Consider the following 17,087-nt stretch of genomic DNA (forward strand, 5'->3'; position numbering starts at 1 on the left):
CATATTTCTCACGGACTGTTCTCGCAAGTGGCAGGTCTCCAGCACCTTCGATGTATTTGTTCAGCCATGCCCTGATATTAGAATCATCAAGCTTTTCAAGGGGTATATTTGCCTTTATAAAGGTCTCTGTTGTTTTCTTTATAAATTCCAACTTTTTGTCTTTTTGGACATTATTTTTTGCTGTCTGAAACACTGAAGATATTGACGACTGGCGTTCAGACGTACTAGATGAGCCTTGCAATGAAGAGACACATTTCTTGTGTTTTTCACTGCCTACATGTTTTTCACATGAATCTTTCCTATCCTAAGAGACGGTGACATTGCAGTGACGACAAAAAAAGTGTGGTTGAATCACTAGCATAAAGTCCATGTTGAGAAAATTCAGAGTCTCGCTGTTTTGCAGTTACAGACACTTTAGGCATTTTAATAGGCCTAATGTTTTAGCCGAAGTTTATTGTACACCTTTAATTTGTTTCACAGATACTCACATTGTTGCGGGCTGTCATGCTTTGTAGTTAGTATCTTTATAGTGAAATAAGGAATGGATAAGTGCAGGAAAAATACTTAATTTGTGTGGAATTTTTTCACGGAAAATAATGAGTTTGCTATGTGTAATTTGTGTAAACAAAAACTGAGTTATAATTCATCATCGACTAATCTGACGAAACATTTGAAACGTAAACATCCAACTGTACAGTTACCTGATCAGAATAAAGATAGTTTATCACTATCACTGTCCAGAAGTAGGAGCGATGATCGACACTCGTACAACTATCCACATCTCAACAGAGTAGTCCTAGAGAAGTTTGCTACAGTTGCTACATCTGTTCCTTGTTAACGATTGTTTTAAAAAACTGGAATTATTGTGTCTGATCGACGTTCCCGAACATCAAGCGAGAAAGTCAAGAAACTTGTTTTTCTAAATGCCAATAAGATATATTGTAAATAGTGACTGAACTTGACTTATTGTGTCTGACCGATGTTCCCGAAAATCAAACGTGTAAGTTAAGAAAATAATGCAATACTTATTTGTTAAATAGTGACTGAACTTGCAAAGTGTTTGTTTTTTTATCGATATTGGCACTGCTATCTGCCTGATGTAACTCAAATGTCTATTGATACAGTATGCTCACTAATGTACCTGTCTGTTTTTTTATTTTTAATTTTTGATAAAATCGTAATCTTTTAATGTATGAAAACGCTAGTTACTAATTGTTTTTGAAAAAAAGAAAGTCCATGTGTTGATTACATCTGTTATTAGGGTCAACTGAGAATTTATTTGCATTTTCATAGCTGTTAGGTGCACAAATATAAATATTATATCTTTTATTAATGTACTTTTTAATATTAAAATTTCATTAGTTTTATTATTAAACGAGACTGTGTTTTAGCTTTGCTCCCTAGATCGTAGATCCACATATCTCACCTAAGGATGATGGATCTAGAACCAGTGTCCTTGGTCTTGTATCGCTATTAGCGTACTAGCTAGAGTCTTCAGTCTTCGCAAGAAGCACGCACTGCACACTGAGCGTACTTTGATGTGGGACAATAAAAAAAACCACTCATAACAATTTCGCTCTGCGCCTCTCCTTCAATGCCTTCCCCTGCGCTTCCTTCCCTACATTCTTTCCCTTTTTTATCCCTTATTCGTAAAGGCCGCTCCCTCCCCTTTCACAAGCTCCGCCCAAGTGACCGTCATCTGCGATCGGGTTCTGCGCACATTGGCCGTGATGTTGCTCCAGGCGAATTCTAAACTGATACTTAAATACTTGATACTTGATTAGTGTACTCGTTTGCAATACCTGATACATGCGTGTATCAGTTACAAAGTAACAGGTTGATACTCTGTGACCCACCTCTATCGTCAACTTGTTAAACTGTGTGCGTATTTATCTTTGTTTTTTTGTTGTTGTTTCACGTTTGTTACTGTATTTAAAAATCGAATTGCCGTATTCGAATGAGAAAAATGTTCTGACTGTTCGCCGAAAATTCAAGGATTTCGCGTTATTATTCAAAATGTGAAAAATTCGCGTTATTCTTTAAAATGTACTCAAATTAGCATAAAAATTCGTTTTATCGCAATCGCGAAATATGCATGTCTCTACGCCATTGCAGGTCATCAGTGCAAAGTCAGCCTGCATGCAGATTATAGAACTCCATGGCTCTCACTATTAAAATTTTTAGCACTCAGAGTTCATGAATTTATTTTATAAATCTACTTATCTAGTGTGGCAAATTATGTAAGGTAGTATGCAGGGGTTGACAGCTCATGAACTGTATAACTTTGGTTAGAAAAATGAATTAGCTTGGTGCCCCCAGATAATTATATTTTGGCTAAATACCAGCAGAGTGAGCTACCCAGCCATAAGTCATCACAGACCATTCTCCACACTCCACCCGCACCAGACCAAACACTCACTTTTGCACTCTCCTTTGTAGAATGACCCGCAACACCTTTCACTTTTTTGCAGCATTGCTATGACACCCTTCCTCCATCCAGCAATCTCGATTGTCAGCAGAAACCGGCAAACGACGACGGACTTCAATTTGCAGCATTGCAACAAAACCACACACGAGCATGATATAAGCTGAGTGGCCACACGTGGACCTGCCCACACAGTGGCCACACGTGGACCCGCCCACACAGGCTAATTAATTGGTGTGCTGTCTCACCAAGGAGCCAACTTATGGAGCATAAATATTCTGCTTGCTAGGGACATGATGTCACAACGTGGCATGTGAGAAAGAAGGGTATTACAAACAAGATCCCACGAGATGCTTCTAAAACACGAAATATATTCAATGCATTGGTAGGAGTAATTTATTGACTCCCCATTCTTGTATAACATAGGTACTCGTCCCCTGCACGGGACTGTAATAAGTTGTTACAAATGTCCTATATTTGGGTGCGTGTGGCATTGGGTGAACCAACTAACAGTGGCACAGCCTAATGCGGATGTGAGAACACTCAAGGTATTGTGGTACTGAAATCAAGAACAATAAAGCATATTTGTGTTCGGACATTAACAATACTAGGGTACATGCCACGAGGGAAACTTATGTGGCAAGTACCCACAGTCCTCGACCCTTAATTAATCGAATACTGAGGTACATTTAGATGACACCCATTGATACTCCCTCCGCTCACACAGGCTGTTTTGCCACCTTGCTGCATCACAGGGATGTGTTAGCGGCCAAATAGGTCCCATGAAGGGGTGCACTGTGGCCCAAGCAGCAATCAACTAGGGTTGTAAATGTACTTGTAGATTGTTATTTTACTTAATCAAGGTATGTTAGAATTTTTTTAACTGCATTAAACATGTATTAACATATGACCACTCTTTGGATTAACATGATCATGCCCAAAACATGGTCACGCATACTCTGCTATTCACTGTACGTTGGCGCCTAAAGGCGGCTCCTAGCGGCACGGTATATCTCGGAGCTTGGGCAGTTCGATTTATGCTTTCATTGGGTATAGACTGCTTTTGCACCAGGAGGTCTCTCAACCTCTGATTATCACTTACACAGTTTCTGCAATAGGTAAGTTTTCTGAATCTTTGTTCATTGGCACCTTGATTAGGGACCTCCTGCTCAGACGTAACAGTTGGCTTGAGCTCACCAACTGCTTTATCTATACATGTGTACCCATGCGAGAATATTTTGTTTACATATGTAATTTTTTAATTTTAGTTTGGTCTCTAGTTGTGTTCCAGACTTCATTTAATGACTAGTCATCTAGAAGTTTTATAGCTTTACCTGCATGGGGCCACCGCGTTAAGTGAATAGTGACATGGACTCAGTTTAGCTCTAATATGGCCTGATGAATTATAGGGCCCACTTTTAAGCCCATGTGTTTTTTCTAATATACTTACATAATATGTAAGTTATATTATAACTTATGCATTCTGCCTAATCAATTGCCCACACTTCAAGTGAGTTTCTTTGTATTCCAATAATTATGTAATTTAGGGTTTCATGTTTGCATATGTGCTAGTAGATAGTCATTGAGCTTAAGTTTCTTTGTTTGTTGTTCGGTCAAGCCATGCATGAGACACGCTGCTCCTGTGCAAATATGCACTTTATTCTTTGTCAATTCTAGGCAGCGCATTGTATGCACCTGTACAATCAACTACAAAGCCTAAGGACAGAAGGCCATTATGCAAATGTTGACAGCATAACCTCGACTGTGGAACCAATTATATGCTGCGAGTAACTATGGATCTAGGCATAAGACAGATCATGTCAGAGGCAACAATGTGTACGAGGGACATGTGTTAACCCTTTGTTTTGACGTCGTCCGACCTAAGGCCACCCTAAAGCCCGACCTGCAACCGCCAGTATTCAACCCCGCTAACGGAACGCGCCCCTAGCCATGGCCCACCCGAGTCAGGCGAGCCACCAGCAACCAAGGTAGAACCCGCCCCCACCCCCCCCCCCCCCAAATAAACAGACCGTCATTACAACCAACCACGTTATAAAAACAAACACAGATTATTAAACAGTATTACGTATTAATTTAAAGTTGGTTGACGAAAGTGCTACGTAGGAGTGCCCGGGCACTCACGTGTGTAATACGTCGATACGTGTGTGAGTGTCCCCCTGGCGGCCTTCTGCCTGAATTAGTCAGTGAAACCATATGACATAATTATTCATCCCTCGTGTTACGTTATTACCCCCACCAGAGCAATCCGGCAAGAGACGAACAGTCGCTGGGGTGACGTAAAATTTAAATGAAATAATTTCTAAACATAATAGCTTCAATTTGAAGAAGGGACGAATGATCTTGATTCAGCTTTAATAATTAATGTAAGAATTTAACACCCTTAAATTCTCTTATTTAACATGTCACATAGAAACTAACGTAATGAGGTCAACCCTGGCGCGAGGGCCACCGAGCCTCGGCCGGACGCCATGACATGACGCCAGTACAGCGCGACTCGTGGACTGGGGCGGACGTATGTCCCACGGAGAGATATCATCCTTTGTCCACACCGAGTTCACTTCTGGTAAATATAGTCACTTCTTAAAACCTTCTTTTTTTACTATCTCTCCGTGTGTACCCGGTCCAATTTTCGGTCCAGGACCTAATCCGGCCGCATAAATCTAAAACCCCCCTGCACCACACCTGGTCCGCGGGGTAGGTTCAGCATCCTGCACGGGCCGTCTCCCGAGGAACAGAACTTTAGTTTAAATCAGTCGCTCCGGCACTGACACCACCTGTAAGGGAACTTTGAACGAATTTAGCTGCGGTCCGCGCTCCACTACCGTGGACGCGAACACCGCCTCGATACGTAGACTTACGGGATTGGCCGCCTCCAATCACCCTCACCCCTCGTGTGAGTACCCAGGCTCAGAAACGCCTAGTGCCACGCTCATAAGTAATAGTTAGTGACTTTGTACTGCGCCTTGAAACTGATCGTTTTCGTTTGTAAACTTGTGCAACGCACCTCCGCGTATCATTCATAAACTTGTGCAACGCACCCTCGTGTAACATTTCTTTTGTAAACTTGTGCCATGTTTTATTAAGTAACTTTCAGACTTATTTGTGTGTAATTGTGTAGTTTTTTGTATTTTGTGACGTCACCTGTTGTACGACGTGGCGTATAACCAATGGCATTACACCCAGACCACAGTCGCCTGAGTAAATGACGCACATCATTTATTGCCTCATTTCAGCATATGATTACTTAACCCTACGATTCCCAACCACCGCCGAGTAGGGAATTCCTTAAACCCACGCAACATCGCCAACGGTTCTAGTGGGCCACGCAGGGCAATCGACCCCACGACCCACCTACCGACTAGCACCAGAGCTAGTCTGGCGGCCATCCGGACACATTACATCCACAGCAGCCACTCCCGCTAGGAACCGCACCGGGACTCGAGCCCGAGACCCCGGACGACGGCAGTTTCACAGTGGTATTTCTATGATACCACTTTATAAATATGTTACTATTTACAATGTTCCAGTGTTATTACCGAAATACCTCGCGTGAGTAAGCCTTGTGCTGCTATCTGGTGATCCTAACAAGAACAAGTAACATTGGCTGCTTTAATTTTTCCTTAAAAAGTTACACAATAGATTCTAACTTATTTTTAATATATTTCTGTGTACCTCAAAGGGTTTAACAAAATCAGTTATATTAGGAATGTAGTCACTGTAATTTAATTAAGTAGCCAAGTGTCCTCGGTGGTTGCAACAGCCTTGGGACTTCTGCCCGTTTAACATCTGCTGCCAGTTCAGTCATCTGGCGATGTCACTCCTGGAGACAAGTTTCTGCCTACATGTAGACTAGTTGACCAAATTTTTTATTTAAATCTAGTGGCTCCCTCAGCAACCATTTAGAGGCATAACATTAAGGCAGAGGTTGATAAATCATCAGAAGAAATTAGAACATATTCGTTGATTTATTTTTAAAGTAAAGAATTCATTAGCAGCTTATAATAACAACAATTAGGTACTTTGCCTTGAAAAAGACAATATTAATTTGATAAACTATGTTTACGGTAATTTTTTTTTGTTAAATCATTAAATTATCTCTTCATAGAAAATGTCTTCTTAAACCGAAGTAGATTATGTGTCCATTTTTGTAGGAAAGGGAATATGGAGTATACATTCAGTTTATATTTTAAATATACCTTTATCCAAATATTACTTATTCTACATTATAATGTTTTAATATTAATGCACAGAGAAGCAGTTTCTGGGAAATAAACCAAATAATAACAAAAATTTAACGTTGGTTAGGTTGGCTTTATATTGACGCCGTCCCCGCTGCCTGATTCCTGAATTAATGAATTTAGAATTTTAACTTGAGGGCGGGGTTCTTTGCCCCATTGCTGCAGGCAGGAAAGCGTCGACAAAGGACTCCCCGGGCTGTTTAGGCCACCCAGGACACCATGATGATTCAGAGAAAACACTTGACTACAACTGAATTTATTAACACGTCACATGGTACATGGCGCCGTCATGCAACTGGCCGTATCATCGTCTACCTTTTAATCTCCACACACGCAGCCCTCGAATGGCGGCACTGATTAACGTTGCCGTCGTCCGGGGTCTCGGGCTCGAGTCCCGGTGTGGCTCCTAGTGGGAAAAGGCGGTTCTTGATCTGTGTTGTCCGGGTGGGCGCCAGACTAGCTCGTTTCTAGTCGTGAATTTGGGGTCGTGGATGTATGTGCCCCTGCGTGGCCCACTAGGGCCGGCGGCGGTGTTGCGTGAGATGATTTTAAATAAGAGACGTGGAGTTGAGGTGGTGGTGTCGTACCTTTTATTCAGAGGAGCGAGTCGTACACGATACAACACTCTACAGAGGTCCCCGGGGGGTTTTTACTTGTTATTCCGTGGCGCCTTATTGTTTGTGTTCCGCGTTACGTGGCCTCGGATGCTGTTATGTCTCAGACGTCTCACTGGGTACGTAGGTAACGTAATTTCGTAACACAAAGGCGGGACACAAAATACACTGAATTAAGGGGGCGCGTACAGGTTACGTGGCACTCGTTACTCGGGTAACGTAAGTTAGCAATACAAAATACGGGATACAAAAATACACTGAATTAAGGTGGTGCGCACAAGTTACGTGGCACTCGTTATTCGGGTAACGTACGTTAGCAATACAAAACACGGGATACAAAAATACACTGGATTAAGGGGGCGCGCACAAGTTACGTGGCACTCGTTACTCGGGTAACGTAAGTTAGCAGTACAAAATACGGGATACAAAAATACACTGAATTAAGGGGCGGGCGATTGGAGACGGCCAATCCCGTATGCAAATGTCTCGGTGCGGGTGTTGTGCCCACTGTGGTGAAACACGCACCGCAATTAAGTTTGTCCAAGTTCCCTTGCGGGTTTGTGGTCAGCGCCGTGCGCGTGACCTTAAACAAAGTTCTGTACGTTGCGGGAGACGGCCCGTGCCGTATGCTGAAGAGCAGCCCCGTTGACCAAGTGTGGTGCGGGGTGTCCTTAAGTTGATGCGGCCGGATTAGGTCCGGGACCGAAAAAAGGGACCGGGTACTCACGGAGAGGTTAAGTAATAAAAGGGGTTTGGTTAATTAGTGACTATTGTTACCGGACGTTACTTTCAATGTAGACAAAGGATGTTGCCTCTCCGTGGGACGTAGGTCCGCCCCGGTCCATGAGCTGCGCTGAACTGCCGAACTGGCATGGCGTCCGAGGGAGGCTCGGCCTCTCTCGCGCCAGGCGTGACCTCATTACGCTAGACTCCAAACGGGTGTGTCTGGAAGAGATTTTATTGTCGCTAAAATCCTCATTTAATGTTTCAGGAGGAATGGGTACGGTTCTTCTCTTGTCTACTCAGGTTTCCGCGGCTTTGTCTTTAATTGCTGTTCGGGTCGCCTGACTCGGGTGGGCCATGGCCAGGGGTGTGTTCCGTTAGCGGGAGCGTATACTGGCGGGTGCAGGTCGGGCTCTGGGGTGGTCGTCGGCCAGACGACGTCAAAGTTTTGCGGAAAGTAGCGAAATACCCAACAAGGGGTTGCAGGCTGTCCTGAGACTAGTGATACGAAAGCTGGCGTCGCGTGACGCGTCGGGAGGGTAATGTTAAGAACTCGCCGGGCGGTGGAGCAGATGAATACACAAGACTAAATAATTAAAATGCCTATAAGTTAACCTAGAGAATTCTGAAGTTGCAAGGTACATGTGGCAGATGATTCCACATTTAACACGCCCTTGGCACAGGCAGACAACACATGCGGAAGATTGCCGAAACTAACACTAGAATTACCACCTTATGACTAAAGCCTGACATGGAAGCGTTCCGAGGAGCGAAGTGAATCCGTTACAGAAGTACAGTTCAGGTTAGATTGGAAATATTTACCAGAGTTCTGTCCTCGCTGTGGCGTAGCAGACACGAATGCTGGGCGCAGACGCGGCGGTACCGGAGGCACAAAGAACTCACATGCGACCGCTGCACATCCCAGAAATTGAGACGTTAATAAATGTCGCTGAGCACGTTTAGCTACTAAGCAGCCCCACATGGGCAAAGTCCAGACTCCTAGCGAATTTACTAAGGCATGAAGCGCGGGCCCATTGGCGTGGTACCCTTAACAAAGAGAAATTACGTAACACAAGAAAATGCTCATGTCTGAGCCACAGTCAATTATTTAAGAACCACGCGAAATATCTCACTGTCGGTTTGGGCCGGCTGTGGGACAGATGAAAACTGATTAAAAAATTAACCTATTGAACATTACATGTTGGTTTTGGCGCGAAAATGAATGCTCAATGCATGCAGGGCTGCCGGTTCTGATGAGTGCTTGACTGCCATTGCCGCTCCCTGGCGACCCGGCCAAGGAGGGCTTGACCTCCCGCGGAAGGATACGGAGCATGGGAAGATGGTTACGGCCAGCATTATGACGAAAACGCGCCTGAATCAACATGATTTTATTAATTAAAGTTTTTAAGAATATAAAAAGTTTTTGTTTTTTGTTTGACATAAAATTACGTGGGCACTATGTTTTGACAGCTCAATGCCACACCCGGCCGGGCGCATCACACAACACCGCAAGCTGGGATTACTCCCGGGCGTTTAGCACAATGCCCTAACTCGTTCCACACGACACGCGCAGGCGCGTTCATTGCACTCGTCCTAGTCAGGTGATGAGGACACACAACGGCCTGCGCGATCAGAGGGAGCACCGACTGGCGGCATCTATATATATAAAATACCTTCTTGCCACTATTAAAATCCAAATCCCAGCCTTGTCGCAGTGCATCACGGCATTGTACATGATGTCATTTTCTCTTCGTTCTCTTCAGGGGTTCTTTTGCGATACGCTGTCGAGGCCAGATGCTGTAGTGAGACACACAATCCTCTCTTTTTTCTTCTTATTATTTATGTTTTATGGTTTGTGCTTTATGTAAATCGTTAGTGTTTTTGTATCTTTTTTGCATCATGGACGGCGAGCAAGATACGTAAACTAACACTTTGTCTGTGTTTTGTGTATGTGTTTTGTTTCGGCAATTCTCCGTGCCTTATAATATAATAAAGAAATAACTGTGTGTGAGTAGTTCTTACAATTTAACCTCTCTGTCAACCAGCAATTGGTCATCCGGACGGGGCAGGCAGGCAGGCAGGCAAGTAGTCTGGGGTAGGCAGGCAGGCAGGGCAGGCAAGCAGGCCAGGCAGTGGTAGGCAGGCAGGCATGTCGGCCAGTGTGGGGAGTTCCGTGAGTCACCCACTCGTTGGGCAATGCCATCTTGTGGCCTTGCACTATCTCGACAGAGATCATTCTGTCGGCTGTGTTTACACACGACAGGCGCAAAACAGTGCATCAGCTATGTATCTATCCCACTGGGTGTGGTCCGCTCCCAGGCGTATCTGCAGTTGCTCATTAAAATCCTGGTTTTGGCATTCTGTGGAATTTGCTATGGATGATGAGAGGGCATCATATGGAGCTCAATTTGTTGGCTATCGCACCGCACTCTCCATTGCTTTCCCAGGAACTGACTGGCATTGTCTGAGAGGATGGACTGTGGATAGCCGCAGCGCGGCAGAAACTCCCGCATCATGATGATGATCATGGAAGTCCATACGTTTCCACATGGATATATGCCTCTGTCCACCTTGTGAACAGGTTCGTGACTACATACTAGGAAGAACCTTTACCCATGGAGTTTCCATGGATATGGGCCCATTACATTCATGGCTATTGTTTGAAAAGCCATGGGGGCTCTCATGAGAGTTGTTCTTTCGCGTTTCATCTCCACGCTTTTCGTGATTGACATATCTCACATTCATGCACATATTCGTTTACGTCACGAGCAGCGCTGGGCCAATAATATCGCTGGCAGATAGCACATCGGGTTTGGTCCATGCCGGAATGGCTGGCCAAATCGTGGTCATGAAAGAACCTGAGTACTGCCTCGTGTAGAACGTATGTCTTCAACTTCACATTTTCCCCGGGTGTATGGTTCATCTTCACATCTTCTTGTATGCACCAGGTCTTGAGGTCCAGCGGCTGCCTACTGGTGCCACCGGTCTGCTTCTGGCGAGGTCCTCTAGCCTAGAGCACGTGTCTGTCTACCTCCACGGAGGTGCTGGGTGGGTCTTCCTCCCATTGCAAATCGGTGGTAATTTGTGTGCAGGTAGGGTGTGAGTCACTTCGTCTGTCAGGTGGACAGGGGGTAGCATATCCTCCCAGTCCTCGCTGTCGATTATCTCGTTGTGCTCATCAGGTTCATGTGTTAACAAGTCGGGCAAGTGATTTTCCATTCCAGGAACATGTTCGACATCAAAGTCAAAGAATTGTAAGAACAATGAACACCACATCAGTTATCCCTTTCGTTTTTGCATAGTGTGCTGCCATATCAGACAGGTGTGGTTGGTAGATAGCATGAAGGTTTTTCCTTCCAATTGTGGGTGGTACTGCTTTATCACCTACACGACCGCTAGGCAATCTTGTTCGTTAGTGTGATAATGAAGCTCTGCCTGGCTAAACTTCACGCTACCATAATCCATGACTTGCACATCCCCTTGGGAATTCACATGAAACAATACTGCTCCCACCCTGATGATGCTCGCATATGTCTGTAAATATAGACATCTCTCGGGGTCGACTTGGGCCAGCTTGTGGCACAGGGTTGATGACACTCCCGCTGCCTGATTATGTTTAGAATAAATATTGAATTGAAAATGATCTGTGGGGGGGGGGGGGGTTGGGTTCGACCTCGTGGCTGCAGGCAGGAGTGTGTCGTTAGTTTAAACTACCTGGGCTGTTCAGGCTGCCCAGGACGCCTTGAAATAAAAGGAAAATGACTGAGAAAACACTGTACTTTATTACTGCTTGATACACTTGCTTGTCCAACGCCTGGCCGAGTCTGTCGTCAGACCTTCGCTTCACGATCGGTTTAACACATTGACGTTGAATGCGAACAGGTTAGGCTGCAAACACGTGTATAAAGTTCTATCCTGAGGCCAGCACTGACAAAACCAGGGGCGGAGCCAGGAGGGTTTAGGGGTTCAAACCCCCCCTTTAGCACCAAATCATTAATTAATTTCTTATTCATCACTCAAACAAATTTCATATTAAAATTAATACAAATTTTACCATTACAATATTTAAATTTAAGTACCGAAAACTGCTAAAATAGCACTATTTTACACCTTAAAATCCAAATTTTCCCGGGGGAGGACCCCCGGACTGCAACCGCTTTAATATGGGGGGGGGGGGGCATGCTTCTTAACAACCCCCATACACAAATCCTGGCTAAGCCACTGGACAAAACTAAGACTGTGGTGTATTACTGCGGAACTGATAGGTTACAACTATATTTATATTGTAATTGATGTTAAACACAAAATGGCAAATGTATACGATCCCAAGTTCTTAAACATGAGTGCAATCTAACCTACAACAATACGAATGTTTCAGCTTTTGCATAAGCGCAGCTAGATGAAAATTATACTAGAGTCACAGTAGCTCCTTAAAGGTTGATAAAGTTCTTATTACGAGGGTAGATTGCAAATATTACACATATTACACAGTCAAAGTTAACTAAATCGAAAACACATTTATTAAAGTTTAAGAACACCATGACACTAAAGGCTTGCCAGAAGCCCTAATCAAACGACGGTGAACTGGTGTCGAAGCCTGGAGAAATGCGTAAGACTCAAGTTCGCTGCTCGAGTACTTTGAACATTAAATTTACGTAATACGCCGAAATACCCCTGTTGGGATTTAAATGATTAAGCGAAAAGCCGCACTTAAGAACGTACTGCTAAGTGGGGTCGGGCTCAGAGCTAATTGAAAAAGATTAGGTAAACTTACGACTATGGCGGTGAACTGGAAAAGTGGCGCGAAATCTGTAGGCTCTGCGTTCACAGCGACCGACCCATGTGAGCTCCCGGCGGCAACTGCCGCTAAAGCACCGTGCGACCTCGCGCCAAGACGCGTGTAGCGCACGAAAACAACCATGACCAGTTTTGGACTTAGTTGTTAAATTTTGTGATATTACATGATTATTTTACAATTGCACATAATTCTCATACTACTTCAGTATCTTTTGTCGACGTTAGGGCCGTTCCTGTGGTTCGGAGTCGCTGCCCAGCTGCTCCGGTAGAGAGTGTACGTGCCACGTGGCAAGGGAACTACTCTAACTCGGGTGAAATAAAAGAGTTTATGACATTAAGTTGTGTTTACTGCACATGTCACACACTGTACATGGGCTGTCATGGCTCCCATCTGTGACAGTACATCAGGGTGAGGCCCGGCTCCACACACTTTGAGCGCGACACGACACTACCAGTGACCTGACTGGCGGTGACACGACAGTGACGCGACTGACAGTGGTGTGAATGACGGTGACGTGACTGGCAGTAACGCGAATGATGATGACACGAAAGACTGTGATGTAACTGCCGACGCGAACGACGGTGATGTGACTGATGGTGATGTGACTGACAGTGATGCAAATTATGATGACACGAAAGACTGTGACGTAACTGCCGACGCGAACGACGGTGACGTGACTGATTGTGACGTGACTGACAACACGAATGACGGTGACGTGACAATGGTGACACGACTGACAGTGTCCGTTCGACTCTCACTCACAACTTCGCGACCGCACTCTCTTATCCCACTCAGGCATGTTCCAGGAATTCCAACTCGTGTTCCTAAATTACATTTTGGAATTGTAGCTATGAAATGGTGGGTAGATAATCGCTCTAACATATGCGATAAGTGTATGATGTGGTCTTCCCTCGTTTCGGAGAATATAATATCATCTAGATAGGCTATTGCAAATTGTCTCACACAGCCATTCAATACTCGAGTCATCATCTCCTGAAAGGTGGTTGGGATACATTACAAGCCGAAAGGCATGGCTCATAAATGAAACCTCCGCTTATCTGGCATGGTGAATTCTGTCTTCTCTAGGTCCTCTCAGTATATGGGCACCTACCAATTGCTTATTGCTTCGAGGTCTAGTTTACTAAACACTTTCGCCCGATCTAAACCTGCTATGGTGGGCTCAACATTGATCTGTGGGGTAGAGATATGACTGTAACAGCGTTCAATGGCTGGAAGTCAATCCAGAAATATACAATGAGCCATCCTTCTTCAGTTATAACATGACGCACGTGTTGTAATGGCTTTTAGAAGGCTCAATGATGCCATCTCGCAGTATTTCCAAGACTGCTTCCATATGGTACGTTGCTCTTTAAAGACATTGTCCCGATGCAGCTCACGAACGGTTCTGTCATTGGTAGTCAGAATCCGGTGCTCTGCTACTTTGGTTTATTGCAGCGGGTTAGCCATAGTAAACACATCTTGCCGCTCGCACAATACACGGTTGAGCTGCCTGGTACTGGGGAGGAAAATTGTTACGGAATTGTTTTCAAATCAATATCTCACCAGGTGGCTTGGGTTCGAGACCCATGGCATAGACATACACTGGTCAGTTTAATTTCTACCATCCATCATGTTCCATGGCTGACCTAATACAATGTCATCATGCATGGAAATACTCTACTACAAGGGTTGTTACTGTAGTGATCAAGTCCCACAGCTCCAGATCTGCGGAGCCCATCGTCATGCCTGTTTGGGTGCTTGTGGCCAGAAGCAGTTCAGCCCGGTGAGGTTGCAGCATGTCAGATAGTATGATGTCCAGGTTCACAAACATGTACTTAGCTGGTGCCAGTGTTGACTGACATTGCTGTGGGTCTGCCATTCACCGCCACTGGAACAAGGAGCAGCTGCTCGTAAGCTCGAGACAGCTGGCCCAAGGTTGGTGTTGTGTCGTCTGCAGCTCCAGTTGCTGGATCAGTTGGTGCGAGGGGCGGGTTTCCTAACTCCGCGCCCTTTGCATTCCGTTTCCCGACAGTGATGCCAGTGGTTGTTGGCGCTGTGGTGGCTGTCGAGGGCAGTCACAATGGCAGTGTTAAGTTCCAGCGGGACTCCCCATTGACACTGTGGTGGTCGTGTGTTACTCCGTTGTTGCGGGTCATTTTGTCGCTCCTGTGGTTGCTAGTTGGCCAATGCATGTTGCCGCCTAAGTGGATAGGTTAGCCCGCGTGCCCCGTCTGGTTGGTTCGTGACCAGGTGTTTACTAGAAGAGGAATTTATGCAAGTTTCTCTCGGTGGTTATGGCTTGTTGCATAAAGTCCTCCACCGAGGTGGGTCGGCAAAAGCGCATAAACTGCTATAGCTCGTCATGGAGCAGCAGGGTCACTGCCGGAAGAGTGGCTTTTAGTTCATCTTACATGGTTTAATCTAACCCACTTTGACACCAACCCCGCTACCTCCGTGCGAATTTAAGAGTATTATGTTCTGTCCGGAATCTCGGGGTAGGTTTGGCCTTGTGGCGGGAGGCAGAGGTTCGCCGCAGCAGGGCCCCCCGAGCTGTTTAGGCCACTCGGGACGCCTGATAAGTCCAAGAAAACACAGTGTTAAAACTTATTCATTTAATCCGGCACAGCCCTTTACAAGGTGCTACCCCTCCTGGTCGTAATGGTTGTCCCGAAACGAATCGTCACACGCGCGGCCACTCCCTCAGTGGCGGCTCGTGAATTTAATACCCGGTAAGGTCATTCAGTTCTGACACGATACGACGATTACATATGCATACTCTAAACAAAACACAACTGGAACCCTAAGTAAGATCACACTTCACAATAACATTACGTATTACACTAGGCTAGGATCGTGTAGGCCCGCTACTCCGGTGACGCTACATGAGTACTGGAATTGTCCCAGATACTGATGCGTTAGAAAGTGTTGGTTACGTGGTGCCTACTGGCTGCCTCGTGCAGGCTAAAACTAAGTAGCCGACTGGCTAAGATATTGCGTGAGGCACCGACGGACCATCTCGCAGTCCTCTCACAGTACTTACTTTGAATATATATACTGTATAGAAGTCGCGAGTGGATAGGATTTACTCTACGTTTTTCAGGAGCGTATGATGAGCAGCTTGGGAACTTCACCGCTTCACGGCGCTGCCGTACCACCCTGTATCGTCTTAGGTTGTTATTTACACGTTAGAGCGCAGCACTGTCGCCCGCTGTCATTCCCCCGCACCCCCAACCCAACATTCACTGCAGCTCAAGGTCGTTCAATGGGAGTTTGTGCATCACAATACTGTAGGGATGAGAGGTGTGGTAGAGGGTGGGTGGAGGACAAAGCATGTTTGTGGGAGGGTGGGGAAGGGGTGTTTGAAGAGTTCGACCCTTGTCCGCTAGGGTCCACCACGAGTCGATGCCCTAGAGATGGTGGCGATTGCGGCGGTGAATTAATCAACTAACTCAAACCGTATTAGAAATTTTAACCTGGGCTGGCGACTTCTATACAGTATATATATTCAAAGGTACTTATGTATGACGTAGCACGCTCGTCTTGGAGCACTAATTAATTAATTTACATACTATATGGTAAATCGAGACCGACCACGGGACTGAAGGAAAAGGTTTTAGAATTACTTAACTATGGTAAACTACATGTCGGTAAAAATAAAGATATTGCTGGGCCCGTGACGCGCGGAGGCTGCCGGCCTCTATGGGCTCCGGAAGGATACTGCCCCTCTCACTGCGCGCGACCCTCCTCTCCGCCAGCCCTCCCGCGCAAAATGCGTGATTTTCGCGGGAAACTGAACCGGCCAGGTACGGGACAAGGCGCATGGTGAAACATAATTTTGAAAAATATAAAATGTTAAACAATGAAAATAAATTCTAATATGTTCCTGTGGAAAAAATACATAAACACTCTTGTAGTTCGGCGGAGGGATATGCCACACCCAGCCGGTCTCCTCCGCCGACGTGGCACTAATTGCGTGGCGTTCGCCCCGTTGCACTTCCTACACTCCGGTGTGCGCCCGAGCGCGTTCGGTGCACACGCTTTCGTGAGACGTTGATGAGGTATAGCGGTATATGCGACATAGAGGAGCATTGGCGGTCGGCGTCAACTTTGACGAAATTACTATATAATATAAAAAGCACGATATGAGGTTAGGTCACAATATGTAATCAAAGCTATTCCGATTATTCACTGACAAAGTTTTCTTCGTTGAAAAAACACATACAATTTATTCCTGTTATTCTTTGTAATAAAATTCGAGTTTAAATGTT

This window comes from Bacillus rossius, chromosome 6 (assembly GCF_032445375.1).
Source record: "Bacillus rossius redtenbacheri isolate Brsri chromosome 6, Brsri_v3, whole genome shotgun sequence".
Classification (NCBI taxonomy): Eukaryota; Metazoa; Arthropoda; class Insecta; order Phasmatodea; family Bacillidae; genus Bacillus; species Bacillus rossius.